Below are 16,649 nucleotides of genomic sequence, written 5' to 3'. Positions count from 1 at the left end.
AGCTCACAAGGGGTGGGGGCTCGGGGCAGGGTGTCGAGTCAGCCCCCAGAACTGGCTCAAGATTTAGACTGAGACCCAGGCCAGCCAGGGCCTGCCACCACCCATGCCTTTCCCTTGAGGGTGTGGGCAGAACAGGGAACCCAGGACCAGGTTCTGGCACAACAGTGCCCTGAGAGTCCTCTGGAAGATGCCCTGGTGTGACCCGGCAGGGCATGGCCCCTGTGGTCTGCTCCGGGGCCTGCATTGCAGGCGCTGTTTGATCTCTCCTCCGTGGATCAGAGAGCTCCACTGTAACCACAGCTGAAATCAGCCTTAGAGCTGCACACAGGCCTTAGTGATGACACTTGAACATACCTGGGCATCGTCAAGTCATCAGGATGGCGGGAGCTTGGCCTGCAGGAGGGAGCTGTGTGGGGCACAGGGTCTGCACTCCTGCTCTGAGGTACTGTTTCCTGTCTATGAGTGCTGGTCACACCCGCTGCCCTGTGGACCCTCAGGGTTCAGAAGTGGTCCCTGTGCTGACCCTGGTGGCCTCATGTGGCAGAGGCCAAAACTCCACGCGGTGGTCGAGCTGACGCATGCCTGCTCATGTGAGCCTGTGAAGCTCCCGTCCTTGGTGAGAGTTGGGGGACCCAGCAACTCCTATTTCTCACTTTCCTGGGAGGCTGGACTTGTGAACCCCAGGGGTACCGGGTGGGTCTGGAATGAGCAAAGGCCCAGTGATTTGCGGTGGGAGGAGGATGCTCCAGAAGCAGTGACGGCTTGTGCTCCAGCTGACGCCACCTTGCAGTTGCCCAGAGCAGATCCCGGGAGACCAGCAGCTTTTCTGAAATTATCTCCACTAACTGGGCTGCTGGTGAGAACCAACAGGGCTCCTGACTGGCCTAGAAACGGCTGCTCCAGGCCCCACAGCTGCAGGGCTCCTGACTGGGGCGGGGGTGTGGGCTGGGCTCCTGGGGACAGGGTGGGCATGGGGGGAGGTGCAGTGAGACCCTGAGGCAGGGTCTAGGTTGTGCTAGGTTTAGTGCTCAGGAAGAATCAGACAGTGGTGTGTATGGGGTGCTCTGACCCATTCTGGGCAGGGTCCCCAAGGAGGGCTCAGGGAGCAGGGGCAGGAAACGCCCCCACCAGATGGGACCTGCAGCCTGGTGCTGTCCCAATGCCACTCCAACCCATGGCCTTGCTGGGCGGGGCCAGAGCTGAGGCCGGCCTCTCACCTGGTCCCTTCTGGGCATGCTGGCGACCCAGTGCCACCCAGGCTGTTGTCAGCTCCCTGCTCAGGGTCCTCCTGAGACCAGGGCTCTCTTCCACATGGTGCCCCAGCAATGGAGTGCCCTGCCTGGGCAGATCCAGCCCCACATGCAGGCATGATGAGGCCTGAGTGAGACCACCTCCCCCGTGTCTGCAGCTTCGCTTCAGACCTTGGGGAGGTCAGACCCTACATACAACTGGCCTCCAGTGAGGAAACTAAAAGACAAGTGTTCCATGCTGCAGGACCCAGGCCTGGCGGGGGCCCAGCCTGACAGCACTCCGTCCCAGGGTGGGCGTGGGACCCTTGGTGTTACAACAGGCTGACACGCTCCTGAGGCACAGTAACAGTGGCCCCGGGGGATGTGCCTACTTGTTTCCTGTCCCTGGAAACAAAACCAGCAGAGGCGAACACAGGGACTGGAAGATACCAAAGAAGCTTTATTTCACCCAGTTAAACAGAGCTCACAAAAAACTAGGTAGTTCTTGGATAATCTTTGAAAACGATTTTCAAAAATAATTTAAGCTGTTAGACTCATGTGTGCAAAATATACAACAAATGATTCCAGGGAACCATGGGCTCTAGTTGGCACAAGCTCTGAGTCATAAAGTCTCAGGAAAGTGACTCTGGTTAAGTGGTTTATTCTAACGGCTCTGCGGTCCACAGGTGACTCCATCTCCTTCCTCGCCCGCTCCAGTCCTCCTGTGATGCTGGCTCCTGCCAGCATGTGGAACAGGAAGACGCGCATGGTCTGTATCTCGGGACTCCGAGGCACCGAACACTCCAGTGCCCACAGGCCATGGGGGTCCCCTCCTGATGAGGCCGATGCCACTCAGTGGTCCTGTGCATTGCTGGTGAGTCTACCGGTCTGCACCCCCAAAGGGCCATGCACCACGAAGGTGGGTGAGTGGGGCAGACGCATACATCGGGCCACCAGTGCGTCCTTACAAAGGCCTGGGCGTGGCTCTCAGCCTTCCCTCTTGACTTGCACCCCCCAGGTCTGTGCAGCACTGCAGAGAGTTCTGCCTGAGCATGGGGCAGCGGCAGCGTGCAGCTACGCGAGTGGGGCTGGGGGCGTGTGGAGGGCCCTCCGCACTCTGTCTCACAGCTGACCCCACACATGCACCCCCTGATGAGGTGGAGCAAGGCTGGCCCAGCGCAGTGGGCCACTTCCAGGAGCAGTTCACCTCTGCTGCCTCACAGAGGAAACAGGTGCAGACCAGCCTATCAGCCACCCTCCCCCGCCCCCCCGCTGCCCTTGGGCCAGTGGCCAAGCACAGTGGGACTTGCACCTTCAGCACGTGTGCTTCTAGTCCCAAGCAATACGACCACCACGTGGGGGTGGATGAAAGAGGCCTCCTAGAAACAATTTCAGTCCCCAGAGGTTTGCCACAAAAGCAAAGGGAGGAGACACCTCTGTCAGGCAGGGGCCGCCTCCCAAGGCAAGGACAATGTCCAGCATTACTCGCCGTCTAGGGTAGTCTGATGAACTGGCCCCTGTGCTGAGCAGGAAACTGAGGCTCTGGGGCTTGCCCAGGTCCCACCCTCTTCTGTGGGTGTTGTGTCATTCATTTAGTGACTTCCCTCAAACACCTGGAATCCCTGGCCATCTGCTCATTTCATCAGAAGCTGCAGAAGCTCTGGTGACTGCACAGTGCAAGTGAGTGAATGGGCACCCTCAACTATCACAAAGCTCTCTTCCCAGAAAGGACCCCTGTCCTGTGCCAGGGGGTGAGGTCTCCATGGGGACTGTGGACGTTCACCCCTCCCAGGTCCAGCGTGGGGCTCCCTCCCCTGGGTCGTGTCTGCCACCTGGAGATGCAGTCTGTGCAGACTGCTCTGGCCAGATGGGGTGCAGAACTTGAAGCCTCAGAGGCAGACACTAGAGTTACAGGAATCTAGACACCCCTCCCACCCCCGGAATTAAATCTCCCGGGGAGGGGGGCGGAGCGTCTGTCATGTGACACGGGAGAGGACGAAGCCAACGGGAGTCCACGCAAGGAGCGCGCCCTGGGCAGCGGAGCTCGCGGGGTGGAGACGGGCGGGAGCGGCACCGAGGGCACACCTGCCGGGCCCTCCCCACGCTCACGGCCCCAGGATGTGCCAGGCTCGCTGCTCGGGTTCACCCAGGACAAATCTGCTCTTGGGACTCGGCTTCGGGAGGAGCCCACGCACCGCGGGGCCCTGGCCGCTCGGCCGCCGGGACCGTAGAACAGGGTCAGTGGGCTTCCACTCAAGGCCAGGATTTCGGCAGGAAACCCCGCGCGACAGATGTCGTTATCAAAAGTCCTTACTGGACGAGGACTCCTAGCACGGAGGCTGACGGCCCATTTATCTAGAAAGCTTGAGCCAAACAAAGGTTTCCGGCGGTCTCACTGGTGTTAACGTGGGGTGTTTATCATGAAGAAAGTACTGTACGGCTCCGCGAGGGAAGGCCCTGCAGGAGGTTCCGGGCCGCCAAACTCTGGGCAGGTCCACGACCCCCGCCGCTGCCCTTTTTTCAACTGCCTGTAGCACTGGAAGCTCGCTGCCGGCTTGGGAGATCCCTTCCGGGTCGAAGCGCGGAGGGGGCGGAGCGCTCAGAGGGCCCGCCCTCCGGCTGATGGGCGGGGCCTCTGTGGTATGACGTCGTGCGTGGCGCAGCCATCTTGGAGCCGGGCGATGGCGTCCTCAGGGCGAAAGTGTGGCGTGGTGGGAGCCGGTGTTGTCACGTCTGTGACTCTCAGGTGTTCCCTTGATCTGGCTTCCCAGGCTCTTGTCAAGTTATGGTAGGTGACCTTTGAGGGGGCCGGACACCCTCACGGCAGCATTGGTGAGCGTGAACGGCCGCGGGACTCCGTGAAAAAAGGGGCGATGTTAGAGTCAGGCGACAGAGCCGGCAGGGTGCCTCTGCCTGACCCATGTCCCCCCTCTCAGGTCCCCTGCCTCAGGTCCCTCCTCTCAGGTCCTCCCTCTCAGGTCCCCCCACCCATGTCCCCCCTCGCAGGTCCCCCCCTCTCAGGACCCTTCCTCAGGTCCTCCCTCTCAAGTCTCCCCTCCCCACGTTGCCCCTTTCGAGGGACACCCTCCCTCCCTCCTAAAGGGCTGTTCTGGAAACCTGAGCTAGCCACTTAATTATTGTTCCAGGTGCGTTTTGAGGTGTGTCATGGAGTGGACACCAGGCAGTTTTGTGTAAAACTTACAGGCTGGGAAGATAGGTGACGGTGGACAAAGCTTGTATTCCAGCATGAGTCAGTTAAGGACTTGGGGCGCTGTCCCGGTGGCCTGTGGCTTGGACAGCAAGTAGAGCAGGCTTGCAGGGAGGGAGAGGGACGTGTTGGAGACAAAATTTGGTGAATCAAGCACAGCAAAGGAGCCGTGACCTTTTGCACACCTGTGAAGCTGGTCTCCTGGGATCCACATCCAATCTTGCCCCACCACCGTCTGCTAGGGTGTAGATGGCGGCTCCCACTGGGAGTAGTTGTGGCGTCTGGGGGGTGGAGGCTAGGGGTGCTGCTCAACACCCACAGGGGGCCCCACTGCCACCCTATCTTGGTGAGTCCCTGAGTTCTAACTTGGAGGCCGCCTCTCCTTGTTCCTCCACAGCCCCTCCCTCCTTAAGCCCCCTGGCCTGGTCCTGGGCAGGGCCTGGGTTGTGCAGGTAGCCAAGTCCCACCTTCTGGGGGGCCCATCTCTAACGGGCAAATGCGTCAATGGCAGGGTGAGAGTGCTCCCCGCGGTGTCTGGAGGCTCTGAGCCGGTCTTGTGCCGAGGTCTGTGGAGCTGCATCTCGGAGGAGGGTCCCAGCAGCCCTGCCAGGACAGAGTTTCATGTTACATTCACCCAAATCCCAAAAAGATACCTCTTGAATCTCCACGACTTTGTATGGTGGTGTCAGGTGGCTCCATCCTCGGCTGGCTGGGCCACCCGTGTCCCCTGCCTGGCACTAGGTGGAGCCACAGGCCCATGCAATCACCTCCCTACGTTGCAAACGCTGGACCTAGCTTTCAAATTCGGTCTCAGGACCCCTTAACTCTCCTTAATAAATCCACTACATGTAAACATCACGTTTTAAGGAAAAACAGCATTATTTTCCCATCGTTTTATGTTTGTGCAGATCTCTTAAAGGAGCTGCATTCTTGGCTCTGCTTCTGCTGAGTCGGTTCCGACTTTGCCTGTCAGGTACATAGCCTCTGGAATATCCCACTGTACCCTTTCAAGAGGTCAGGGGTGAGAACATATAGTTCTTCGCAGCCCTATGACCCTGGACCCACCTCGTGAACCACGTATGGTTGACTCATGCCCTTTCTGGTGTTCTGTCCCCATTGATTTGCTGCTTTTTTTTTTTTTTTTTTTTTTTTGCGGTACGCAGGCCTCTCACTGCTGTGGCCTCTCCTGTTGCGGAGCACAGGCTCCGGACGCGCAGGCTCAGCGGCCATGGCTCACGGGCCTAGCCCGCTCCGCAGCATGTGGGATCTTCCCGGACCGGGGCACGAACCTGTGTCCCCTGCATCGGCAGGAGGACTCTCAACCACTGCGCCACCAAGGAAGCCCAAATTTGCTGCTTTTTGATTCCTTTTGATGAAGATAAGGGGGGTCAGTCATAAAATATTTAGTATAATTTTATGAGGAGAAATGAGCTTGTGGAAATCTGATTTGTAATCAAGGTTACTCTGCCTGTTGGTCTTGCTGAGGCCCAGATATTTGAGATTCCCAGAGGACACCGTCTGTGTCAGAGACTGGGTGATTGTGAGGGTCTTGGTCCTTTCACCTTTTGGGGTCTATGGAGAGACTGGGCTGCTGTGATTGTGGGGACATCTTGCTACTTAAAAAAATTAAGTGTAGACTTAATTAAAACTTTCTTAGAGCAGATTTAGGTTTACAGAAAAACTGAGCAGGAAAGACAGAGTCCCTGTGTGTCCCCTGCCCTGCGCACCCCCCGTCACTAACCTCTGCGCTTGTGAGGTGCGCTCATCATGGTTATGAACCAACGCCAACACAGTGTTAAGTAGCATCCTCTTCCTGTGCCAGGCCCCCGTGATGTGTGGTCCTCACATCTCCTGGGCTCCTCTGGGATAGGGTCTCTGGCTTAGTTTTGATGGCCTTGACCATTCTGAGGTGTGCTGGTCAGGGATTTCGTAGGGTGCCCCTCAACTGGGGTTTGTCAGATGTTTTTCTCATGGTTAGGCAGAGAGATGGTGACTGCTGCTCGGACCACGACATTTCTGTATGTCCTGCTTCCCTCCCCTAAGATTGAGAGGGGCTAGAGGTACTGAACAGGGTCCTTCCTGTCCTCCTCAAAGGGAGAAAGAGAGAGGGAAGGGGCGAGAGCCTGAGGGGATGGCAGCCCGGGGCCAGGAGAGCATGTGGTGTCATAGAAGCAGCAACAGCAAAGCAGGGCTGAGGGAGATGGAGGCCCAATACCCTTGAGCATCTGGTGGAGCATCTGGTGGGAGCACCTGGTGAGGAGCCCTGCAGCCCCTCCGGTCTGAGGCCTCACCTCAGGGGGAGCCGAGGCTCTGCTTTGGTGAGGGACTCCTTGGTCCTGGTGGCTGAGCTCTGTCCGGGGAGCACATGTCCTCCCAGCTCAGTCCATGTTCCCTGGATCCAGTGGGCAACCAGCCTGCTGTCTCCCCGCTGGGCTTGCTCTCAGGTGAGCTAATGGGATTGTGAGTTCAGGCTGTCGTCTCCTCAGACTCCCCCTTTGGCTTTTCTGGGAGGCCTCACTCTGGCCTCAGGGCCTTGAGCCACTGCTTTCACCTGCTTTGCCCCTCAGGATCCCCATGAGGCTCTGAGGCCCCCGATGGTGCTAGTCATGGGTGACCAGCTCCTGCTGAGGGCCAGGCTCCACAGGGAGCAGGCAGGAGGGGTGTTGGGGAGCATGGGTGTGTGCACTGACGAGGTGGTGACTGTAGGGGCTGGTGGATACTCTGGGCTGGATTGGGAGGTGGGGGCCCCACTCCAGGCTGTCCCTGTCACCTTCCCAGCACTTGGGGTGGGAGCAGCCTGGAACCGTATGGCAATCTGGGCCTTACCCCTCATTGTCCTGGTGACAACTGGTTTGTGGAAAAGCCTGTTTCCTTCCTAGAAAAAGAATGTTTGGCTCCACTCTCCACTGACATGTCCTTAATGAGTGAGGATGCTGAGTGAGGATCGAGGCTCCTGGCTTTTCATAAATGTTCTTAATGAGCCTCTGTTTCTTGTTGTCTCTCAGGCACAGCTGATGGGCAGTCTTCCCATCTGCAGGACCCGCCGAGGCAGCCCCCCCACCCCCCGGGCAGCAGGATGTGGTCGCAGAGGTTCTTGCTGCCTTTGAGAGACGGTCTCCGGACCCTTCTTTTCTGTTGGCTCATGGCTTCTCCCAGACCCTCCACCTGTGTGCATCTCTTCGCCCCGTGGCTGCCCAGCCGAGGAATCTGCTTAGCATTTAAAGCAGAAACAGAACCAGCCCTGCCCCCCAGAAATTGAACTTTTTGTTGTTTGTCTTCAGAAAAGCAAACCAGGTGTTGAGTTGGGCTCATCTGGATTGCTTCAGCCATGGGTGAACAGCCAGACCTTCCCATTTCAATATCCACACGCCTCATTTCTCCCTCCCTAGTGAGGGTCAGAGGTGCTTTGGTTGTGCATGACACAGGCTACCCCATTTCACTGCTGGAGAGCTCAGAGCTCGCTGTGTAAGAAACAGAGGGAGGTAAGAGAAAGGAAAGCAGGATGGCCCCTGCTGATCATGCTCCCAGGAGCCTTCTGTGCCCTGGGAGCTGGGCTCACAAATGGTCTGGTGTTTCAGGGATGGGCCTTATTTTGGAGCCAGACTGCTGGGGTTCACATTCTGGTGTTGTCTCCTCCTGGCTGTGTGGCTTCAACTTCTCTGTGCCCTTGTTTCCTCACTTGTGGACTGGGGTTAACCCCACAGGGTGTGAGGATTAGATAAATTAAATCATGGAAGGGGCTAATGGTCAGTGCTGTGTAAGTGTCACCCCAAGGTGATTTTTTTTTTTTTTTTTTTTGCGGTACGCGGGCCTCTCACTGTTGTGGCCTCTCCCGTTGCGGAGCACAGGCTCCGGACGTGCAGGCTCAGCGGCCATGGCTCACGGGCCCAGCCGCTCTGCGGCATGTGGGATCTTCCCAGACTGGGGCACGAACACGTGTCCCCTGCATCGGCAGGCGGACTCTCAACCACTGCGCCACCAGGGAAGCCCCCAAGGTGATTTTGATGATGGTGGTGATGACGATGATGATGATGGTGGTGATGATGGTGGTGATGATGGTGGTGCTGGTGATGATGGTGGTGATGATGATGATGGTGGTGATGATGATGATGGTGGTGATGGTGATGATGATCATGATGGTGATGGTGATGATGGTGGTGCTGATAGTGGTGATGATGATATTGGTGATGATTATGGTGACAATGATTTTGATGATGGTGATGATGATGTTGGTGATGTTGATGATGGACTTTTCAGCCTTGACTGAACCAGGTCCTGGAGCTACTCCTAACTGCCGGGACTCATTTAGAGGATGCCAGACCGCCATCCCATAGACCCAGTCCTAGCTCCATTCTTTCCAACCACCTGACTTTGACTGTGGAAACATGTGGGACTGTAATGTAATAACATTCCATTTCATCTCCTTAGTTTTTCTCATATTAGAAAAGAAACACATATGAAGGAATATAATGGGTCCCGTGTAAAAACAAACAAGATGTGTATAAACTCAAAAGTCAAAACATAATTTAGAGGATCATAAAAGGACTCGCTGCTTGGTCTTTTTTGGTGCCCCAGTACGTACTGAATTGACAAAATATTTAGGTCTCAGGCATTTCCAAGCACATGTCTTGTATAGGAATTTAAGAATGCTTGTGTCTTTATTTATTTTGGAAGGGGAGGGGAATTTATTCATCTTATTCCAAGTGGAAGAATATCTGATGTATCAGGACAGAAATCTTGTCTTTTGTTATTGTCGCAAAACTTTATCAGAGGCTCTAAACACAACCATGGTTTCACTGGAAGAGTAAACCCTGGAGCGACGGGATGCTGGAGGTGATGGGGAGGCAGCACATGTGAGCAGGATGCTTATGCAAGCCGCTCAGCAGCATCGGTATAGCCAGGGTTCCAGGAAGCAGCCAGCTGAAGGGTCTCTGTCAGAGGGTGTTCTTGTGACCAGTACTTAGGGTATCATGGACCGTGGGCCACCGGCTCGGCCTGGGTTGGGGGAGGCTCTGGCATGTCTGGCCACCCGCTTCCTCACCTCTGTCACCGGCTTCCTGGAGTGAGGACCTGACACGGTTCCTCTCCTCTGCTCCACAATGGGCTCCCAGGCTGCCGTGGGGGCCACACTCCCTTGTTGGTTCCTTCTTCACTGGGTGTTCTAATCATGTGGGAGATTGAGTGGCCCTTAAAAGATCTGCTGGGCCTGGTCTTGGAGGAAAGAGCAGATGGAGCCCGTGCAGCAGCGAGTCCTGCAGACCCCGGGGACTTGGCCAGTGCTGGGTGACAGGGCAAACGTGTGGTTAAGGGCCGTGAAGGGGATCAGGATATGCCGAGCCAAAATATAGCACCTTGGCGTGAGGTTTATTTTGAGCTGAAGGCATTCGAGAATCAATAGATGCAGAAAGAGGCCTTTCTGGAGCGTCCCTCATCTGAATAAGAGCAACTTCTGGGAAATAAGGCTGCTGTAAATTTCTGTCGGGGCGATACTGTGAATAAATCCTATCCCAAGTTCCTTCTCGGAGACATTATCACATACCTTTTTATGTTTCAATTGTTCTCTTAAAACCCGTTTGTCTTTCCTAAAGAGACTTGTTTTTCCTGTAGGAAGGCTTTTCTCCCGGCTCCCTTTCCCCTATTAAATTAGGTATATAAGCATCTAATTGAAACCATTTACTGAGCCAGCTACTTTTCTTGGCTCCCATGTGCATATGAATGAACTTTTTTCTTCTGTTAAATCTGTTGTCAGTTTAGTCCACACACGTCAGTTACTGAACGTGAGAGGGTAAAGGAAAAGGTATTTCCTACCCTACAGCTTCCTTCACCACAGAGGCTCCGTAACTTGGCCAGACATGGAGGTGGGGTGAGGCGATGCGGGTGGAGGGGGCGTGGGGATGTGAGGGCAGGAGCCGGGACTGCCCCTCCTCCCCTTATGTGTGACATCACCACGCTCAAAAACTCACCAGAATGAGTGGGAAGATGGAGATTGATCCCCTAGGCAGACAAAAGATGGCTTTTCATCAGAAACAAAACATTGTCAGGCAGGAAGGTGAGTGAGAAGAGAGGTCCCAGCGAAGGCAGGTAAGGGTTGTAGAGAAGGGAGGGGCGTGCCTTCTACAGGGCGGACGATGCGTCATCGTCTTGGGGGCTACACGTGTCAGAAAACTGAAAAAAATTTTAGCTTTTTCCTGTGTTTGGTTTAAATTCGGTTCAAAATGTCCCACATAGGAAACAAAAGGGGAATTTGCTGTGTGCTCCCACTGCACCCTGAACTTGTCATCTCCTTGGCGCTCAGAGAGAACAGTGAGTCCATCGGCTCCATCACCTGAGCCAACAGGAGCCACTGGGCCTCAGCCAGCTCTGGTGACCTCTGCCCTTAGGAGGAGCTGGGAGCAACCTGCGTGCAGGACGTCTGCCCCTCCTTCTGGAAGCCACACCCTAACCAGGTGCAGATGTGCTGGGCGGAGGTTTGCTGAGATGATTTAGAATGTTTATCATTGGAAACCTAATGTTCAGGTTGCAAGTGTGAGAGGTCATACCCGTATTTTCACGTAGATACAGAAGAACATATTTTCTGAATTTTGGGGAGCTCCCTTAAATCATGCTGGTTTTTCAGGGCGAGACACTCCAGAACGTAAGAGAGTTAAGATGCAAAATGCTTTAACACGGCTCTCTAGCATCGTGTGTGCTTGGAGTACATCTGTTGAGAATTTTGCGTGGGCCCTGCTTTTGTGGAAACAAATCCGAATTGCCTGTTTATCAAAGGCGGAAAATTAAGGAGATACTGAGCTCGTGGTGCAGGGAATGGACGTGGTGGCACAACTTGGAAGTGGTAGAAAAATTATTTGTCACTATTATAAGCTTAATGGTGACATCTGGTATCACTACGTGTTTTCTGGCTTTTTCAGTTGAATTTTGGTTCTTCAAACCCTCTCCGGGATTGGAGGTGGCAGTGGGCTCAGGTTTCAATGGTGTGGAAGCCCTGGCTGCTGTCTTACATTACTCGGCTTGAGGTGTCAACCTGACCTCTGGGTCATTCCTTATGCTCTGGGATTACTGGGGTCCATTTCTTCCCAGGAGAAAATAAAATATAAAATATACTGGATGATAATGTCCTTTGATCAAAGATCCTTAACAAGGGAACACCCAGGAGATCATTAAAAGGCTGAGACCACCCCTCCCCCTGTTTCCAAACATTGACCAAAGGTCACAGCCTGTGTACTGGAGGGCATGCTGGACGACCCTGCGAGCCTCACGTGAGCACTGGGACCCTGCACGCCCAAGCCTCCTACATACAGGGCTACAGAAAGGCGAGTGGAAACAGGAGAAAGACTATTCAAATGCACTTCCCCAGAGAAGATAGGTAGATGGCCACCAAGCACCTGAAAAGATACTTGGCAAAATGCAAATCAGAACCACCACGAGATACCATTTGCCCCCTCTCTGGTGGCTATAATAAAAATGCAAAATGACAAGTGCTGGCGTAGATGTGGAGAAATTGGAACCCTCGTGCATGGCTGGTGGGAAACAGTCTGGAGGTTCCTCAGAAGGTTAAGCACAGAGTTACCAGGTGACCCAGCAACTCCACTCCTGGGTGCACACCCGAGAATTGAAAAGAGGCACCTGAGCACATACCTGCCTGCCCACGGTCATTCCTGCACAGTCACTGCAGCCGTAAGGTGGAAAGAGCCCGTGTCCATTGACGAATGATGGATAAACAGAACGTGGTCATCCGTACAAGGGGGCATCATCCCGCTGTAAAAAGGAATGAAGTGCTGACACACTACAATGTGGATGAACCTTGAAACCATTATTCTAAGTGAAAGAGCCCAGACAGAAAGGGCCACATACATGACATGAGTTCACTTGTGTGTGAAACATCCAGGACCGGTAAATCGAGAGACAGAAAACAGATCAGCGGGTGCCAGGGGCTGGGGGAGGGGGTGGGGAGTGACTGCTAATGGGTGTGGGGTTTCATTTTGGGTGATGGAAAAGTCCGGAACTAGACAGGTGTGATGGTTGCACGAGGGAGACCAGCGAGACTCCTTCCCCATCTGTCCGAGTGAGGACAGGGGATGGTGTCAAGGGTGCAAGTGTGTGGTGCTGAGAGGCCGCCTCTCTCCATCCGGCCCTTCCCATAGGGTTTCACGAGCTGAGAGCTGTAAGCTGGGGTCTTAGAGGAGCCAACCCCTCCTCCCCAGCAGGAGGAGGATGTTTCCTGTGGTGGCGAGGGGCACGGAGGTCCGGGAGCCACGGTACAGCCCCACGGCTTCCCACGTGGTCTGTTCTCTTGACAGGTTTGGCTGCGGTGAGTTTTGTGCGGCTGTTAGATATCTTCCCAGCAGAATCCCCAGAGAATTCTGAATTTCAGTTGCACTTTCTAAATTCTCATTAAGAGCTTTCACCCAGAGAAAATGATGGATTAGATTTTGCCGTTGGAAAGAAGCCAGATAAAATTAGATGACTTTTAGTCCCCATGGCCCGCGCCTCACTCCCTGCTTTTTTCTAAAGTCTTTGCTCTTCTTTCTTGGTTCCCAGCAAACAGGTGCCTGCGGATGTTTATTCGTTGAAAATACTGATGTGTGCAGCTCCCTTCGAGCCTCTCTGCTTTTGTTTCACGAGTGACTTTGCTTTTGCTCCAATCTCTTCAAGTCGAAGACAGCTTTGGGCCTTGGGCTCCATGTTGGCCACTGTGTGGTTTCTTTCTTCTCTTCAGTAAAGCTTGTTAGTTGTTAGAACTTTATAGCCGTAAGCTGATAGAATATTTTGCTGCACAAAAGAAATTAATCTGATTCCTTGTCTGTATCTTCTTTTCTCTTCCAAACTCTCCTTCTTGGCAAAGTTAACCCACTGTCCCATCCAAGTACAATTAGGAGTTTGCCTCCCAACCAGCCACTTTTAGCAAAGCTGTGTTCTGATAGGCGACTGTCTTCTGTTACCGTGTATGGATGGTGAATTGTGAAAACAACTATTATTTCTTCCCGCATCAATACAAGGAAGAAAGATTATTCTGCACAAAAACTAAGACTTAGATTGGTCTGGAGGAGCTGATGAAACACATTGGGGAAGCCCCCTAAGGCGGTTGTTGTTTACAGGGGGCGCGAACATCGGCGTTATTCATGCGAGTGTTGGTTTAAATTCCACATGGTGTTGGCTTCAGCACCACGTGCACTAAAACTGGAACGATACAGAGATTAGCACGGCCCCTGTGCAAGGATGACACGCAAGTGTGTGAAGCAGTCCATATCTTTTCATGATCATTAAGTCAGTTTTCCCAGAAGAGTGATTTTCAGATGGGTACCCGGCCCCCACCTCTAGGAGGCTCTGTCAGGATTTTGAGACAATATGGCCTGAAAGAAAAATCACATTAAATTTTATGTTATGGTTTGCATTTGGAAAATTTTCTAAAAATAAAACTCATTTTTATTTCACAGTACTAACGTGGATCAGAAAGTATGACAAAGTCTTCCTGGCTGATAAGGCTGCGTGGAATATACATTCTAAGAGAGTGATCTTCAGGGTAGGGAGAGACAAGTACAGGTGGGAATTTTGTGATGAGCACAAGACTGCTTCTAAAGCTGCCAGATTCTCCTTTTCCCCTTTGTTCCTGCAGTTCTGTTACTTGCCACTAGATGTGTGTGAGTGCTGTTAAGGACTGCAGTCGTTAGTATGATAGATCTATTCCTGGCAATCCGTAGATACGCATAAATTCCACGTGGAATTCAGCAGAGATCTTGAGCAGGTTTCAGATGCCTCGCCCCCATGTGTCTCGGCATCTTAAATTAATCGTGTGGGAAAGCTCTCCACTTGCAACAAGGGAGATTTTTGTGCTGTATTCAGACGTGGGCGGATCCCAGTATGTGTTACCTGGCGCCTGGGAGGAACCTGTGGTCCGGGACGCGGTCAGAAGGACCTGGTCATAAACGACAGGCTTTCCAGGTGAAAACCTCCCGATTATCCTTCTGTGGTGCCAGTTTTGGCAGACTAACAGCACCCACCAAAAAGCATCCTTTCCGTCCTCCTGCCCCCAAATTTTAATGTCGTCCCAAAGGTGCTCTCATGGCAGCTGAAAGGAAAGTTTAATGGACAGTTTTATTGGTTTCTCAAGGCTGTTTCAAGATGATGCCGAAATCCCTTGGAATGTTTCTGGGACCGCGGATTCAGGGAACAACAAATCACCACCAACTGGGGGCCCGAGACAACACTGGTTCTCTTGCAGTCTGGAGCCTGAATCAGAGATTCAGGTGTCTCAGGGCTGCGCTGCCTGTGGAGGCTCTCGGGGGCTGGAAGGGGGAGGGTCCAGCCTCTGGGGCACCAGGTGTCCCTGGGCTGTGGCCACGTCACTCCAGCCTCTACCTCCATCTTTGCGTGGTTTCTCCTCTGTCAGGACTCCAGTCGTTGGATTGAGGGCCGCCCTGATCCAGGATGATCTCATCTTAAAGATCCTTCACTTTATTACGTCTGCAAGGACCCCGTTTCCAAATAATGTCATAACCTGATATTCAGGTTGTATTCATCATGTTTTACAATTTTCTGTACCTTGTGATGTCTTGACATCTTAAGAAACCTTTTGCTTCCAGACCCCACACCACCTCTTTATCCACCTCTCACACACGGTGCCAACATTCCCCCTTGCCCTTAATCACCCAGGAAGAGGGACCAGACAGCTGGGGACAACCCCAGCGCCCCCGGAACTGATAAAGGCTCTCCTAGGCCTCCCCCTGACTCCTGCTTCCGCTCGGGTGTTTCCCCATGGCCCTGCATGTGTGGCCTCATCTCTAGGACCCCTGAGTCTAATAAACTTTGTCTTCCCGAGCTATTCTTCTGTGCCCACACATGTCCGACCGTCTCATAAGAACACAGAACAGTCTGGGCACAGATCAGGGTGGATGTGGATATTTGGGGACACTCGTCAGCCCCCACGTGGACTGCACACACGTGTACATTGGCATTAGGCCAGCAGGTCTGGCCACTGTCCCCCTCCTGTGATGCACACCGGGACAGGGTGGCCAGTCACCTGCTGGGATGACCCCCATCCCAAGGCTGAGACCCCGGGAACCTCCATCCGGGCTCCGAGGTGCTGCTGACTCTGTGCATTTCAGATAAGCAGGAAGTTCCTGAAAGGAAAACCACAAGCTTTATTTTTATTTAATTCCAGCCATTCTGTGGTTTTTGGAGATGGTCTTTAAAGATTTGTTTTTGATTTTTATCTCAAAGAGAATGCAGAAAAGCCCATGGGTCGGGCTCCAGAGAAAATACACACAGAGAAGAGAAGCAGCGAGCTTGCCCCAGGCAGCTGTGGGGAGCAGGCAGGATGGGCCTGGGGGGCACACTCTGGAGGAGGAGCTGTGGCTCCACCAGCTGGCGCTGCTGCCTGGAGCCCCAGCCTGGGCCGCGGGGTGAGTCCCCACAGGCAGAGGGGCCGAGCGGGCTGTCGGGTTTAGGGGAGGTCTGCTTTCATTGCAACCGGCCCGGAAAACACACCAGGTTCCTTGTCCCCCCCACCCCCCCGCCGCGCCCCCGCCCTGGCCATAGTGAGGGTGACAGTGCCTCAGGGGTCCCATTCGATGCCGCAGGGGACCAGAGGATGGAGAAATGGCTTCCTAGAAAACACTGTGAGGGGTGCCCATTTGGGGTAGGTCAGATGGCTGGGAAGAAAGGAAGGGTCTTCTCTCTGAGAGCTGACCCTGGCCCTGGCCCAGAGCTGACACTGGCCCTGGCCCAGAGCTGTGGCTCTGCCTGCACCCCTGGGAGGGAGGAACTTGCTCCGAAGGCAGACCTCCCGCGCCCGCCCTCTGAGAGCAGAGGTCTTGCCTGGAGCAAAATATCCTTGAGGTCTTCCCTCTGGGTCCTGCCCCCTGGATTCTGGGAGGTCTCTGTGCTGAGGGAGGGTCACCAAGTTCTTAGGGAAAAGCCAAAGCAAATTCAACATAAAAGCTAATCTGTGCTGTAGGGTCTTTTGGGAAGGGAAGGCGCTTTGACAAGTCAGCACGCCCCAAGCCCACCTGGGTGGACCCTGTGTCAGTCATGATGCATGGTGGGCCTGGAGGACAGGCCAGCATGCGAACATCTCCGTCCCCTCTGTCTGGACTTGGTGACCTTAAGCTTTTGAAGAGCGGGGACTATGGCCTCGTGGGGACCTCAGTTTGGGTGTGTCTAATGTTGCTTCAGGACAGGGGGTTCACGCGTGTTCACCTAAGCAGGATTGGGAG

At 54.1% G+C, this 16,649-nt stretch overlaps 1 long non-coding RNA gene and 1 other non-coding gene across 2 annotated transcripts in view; both read left to right on the top strand.

Annotated features, from left to right (window-relative positions):
- The first annotated feature begins 3,896 nt into the window (after positions 1-3,896).
- Positions 3,897-16,649, top strand: part of LOC115861463 (uncharacterized) — a 53,534-nt gene continuing 40,781 nt past the window's right edge. The window contains exon 1 of the long non-coding RNA XR_009559209.1: positions 3,897-4,017. This is a non-coding gene — a long non-coding RNA (uncharacterized lncRNA). The remainder of the gene's footprint in view (positions 4,018-16,649) is intronic.
- LOC115861660 (U6 spliceosomal RNA) lies at positions 13,585-13,688 on the top strand. Its single transcript, XR_004042847.1, has one exon. It is a non-coding gene; the product is annotated as a U6 spliceosomal RNA (small nuclear RNA).

The sequence above is a fragment of the Globicephala melas genome, chromosome 15, assembly GCF_963455315.2.
Source record: "Globicephala melas chromosome 15, mGloMel1.2, whole genome shotgun sequence".
Classification (NCBI taxonomy): Eukaryota; Metazoa; Chordata; class Mammalia; order Artiodactyla; family Delphinidae; genus Globicephala; species Globicephala melas.
This window is presented reverse-complemented; position numbering and strand designations above follow the sequence as displayed.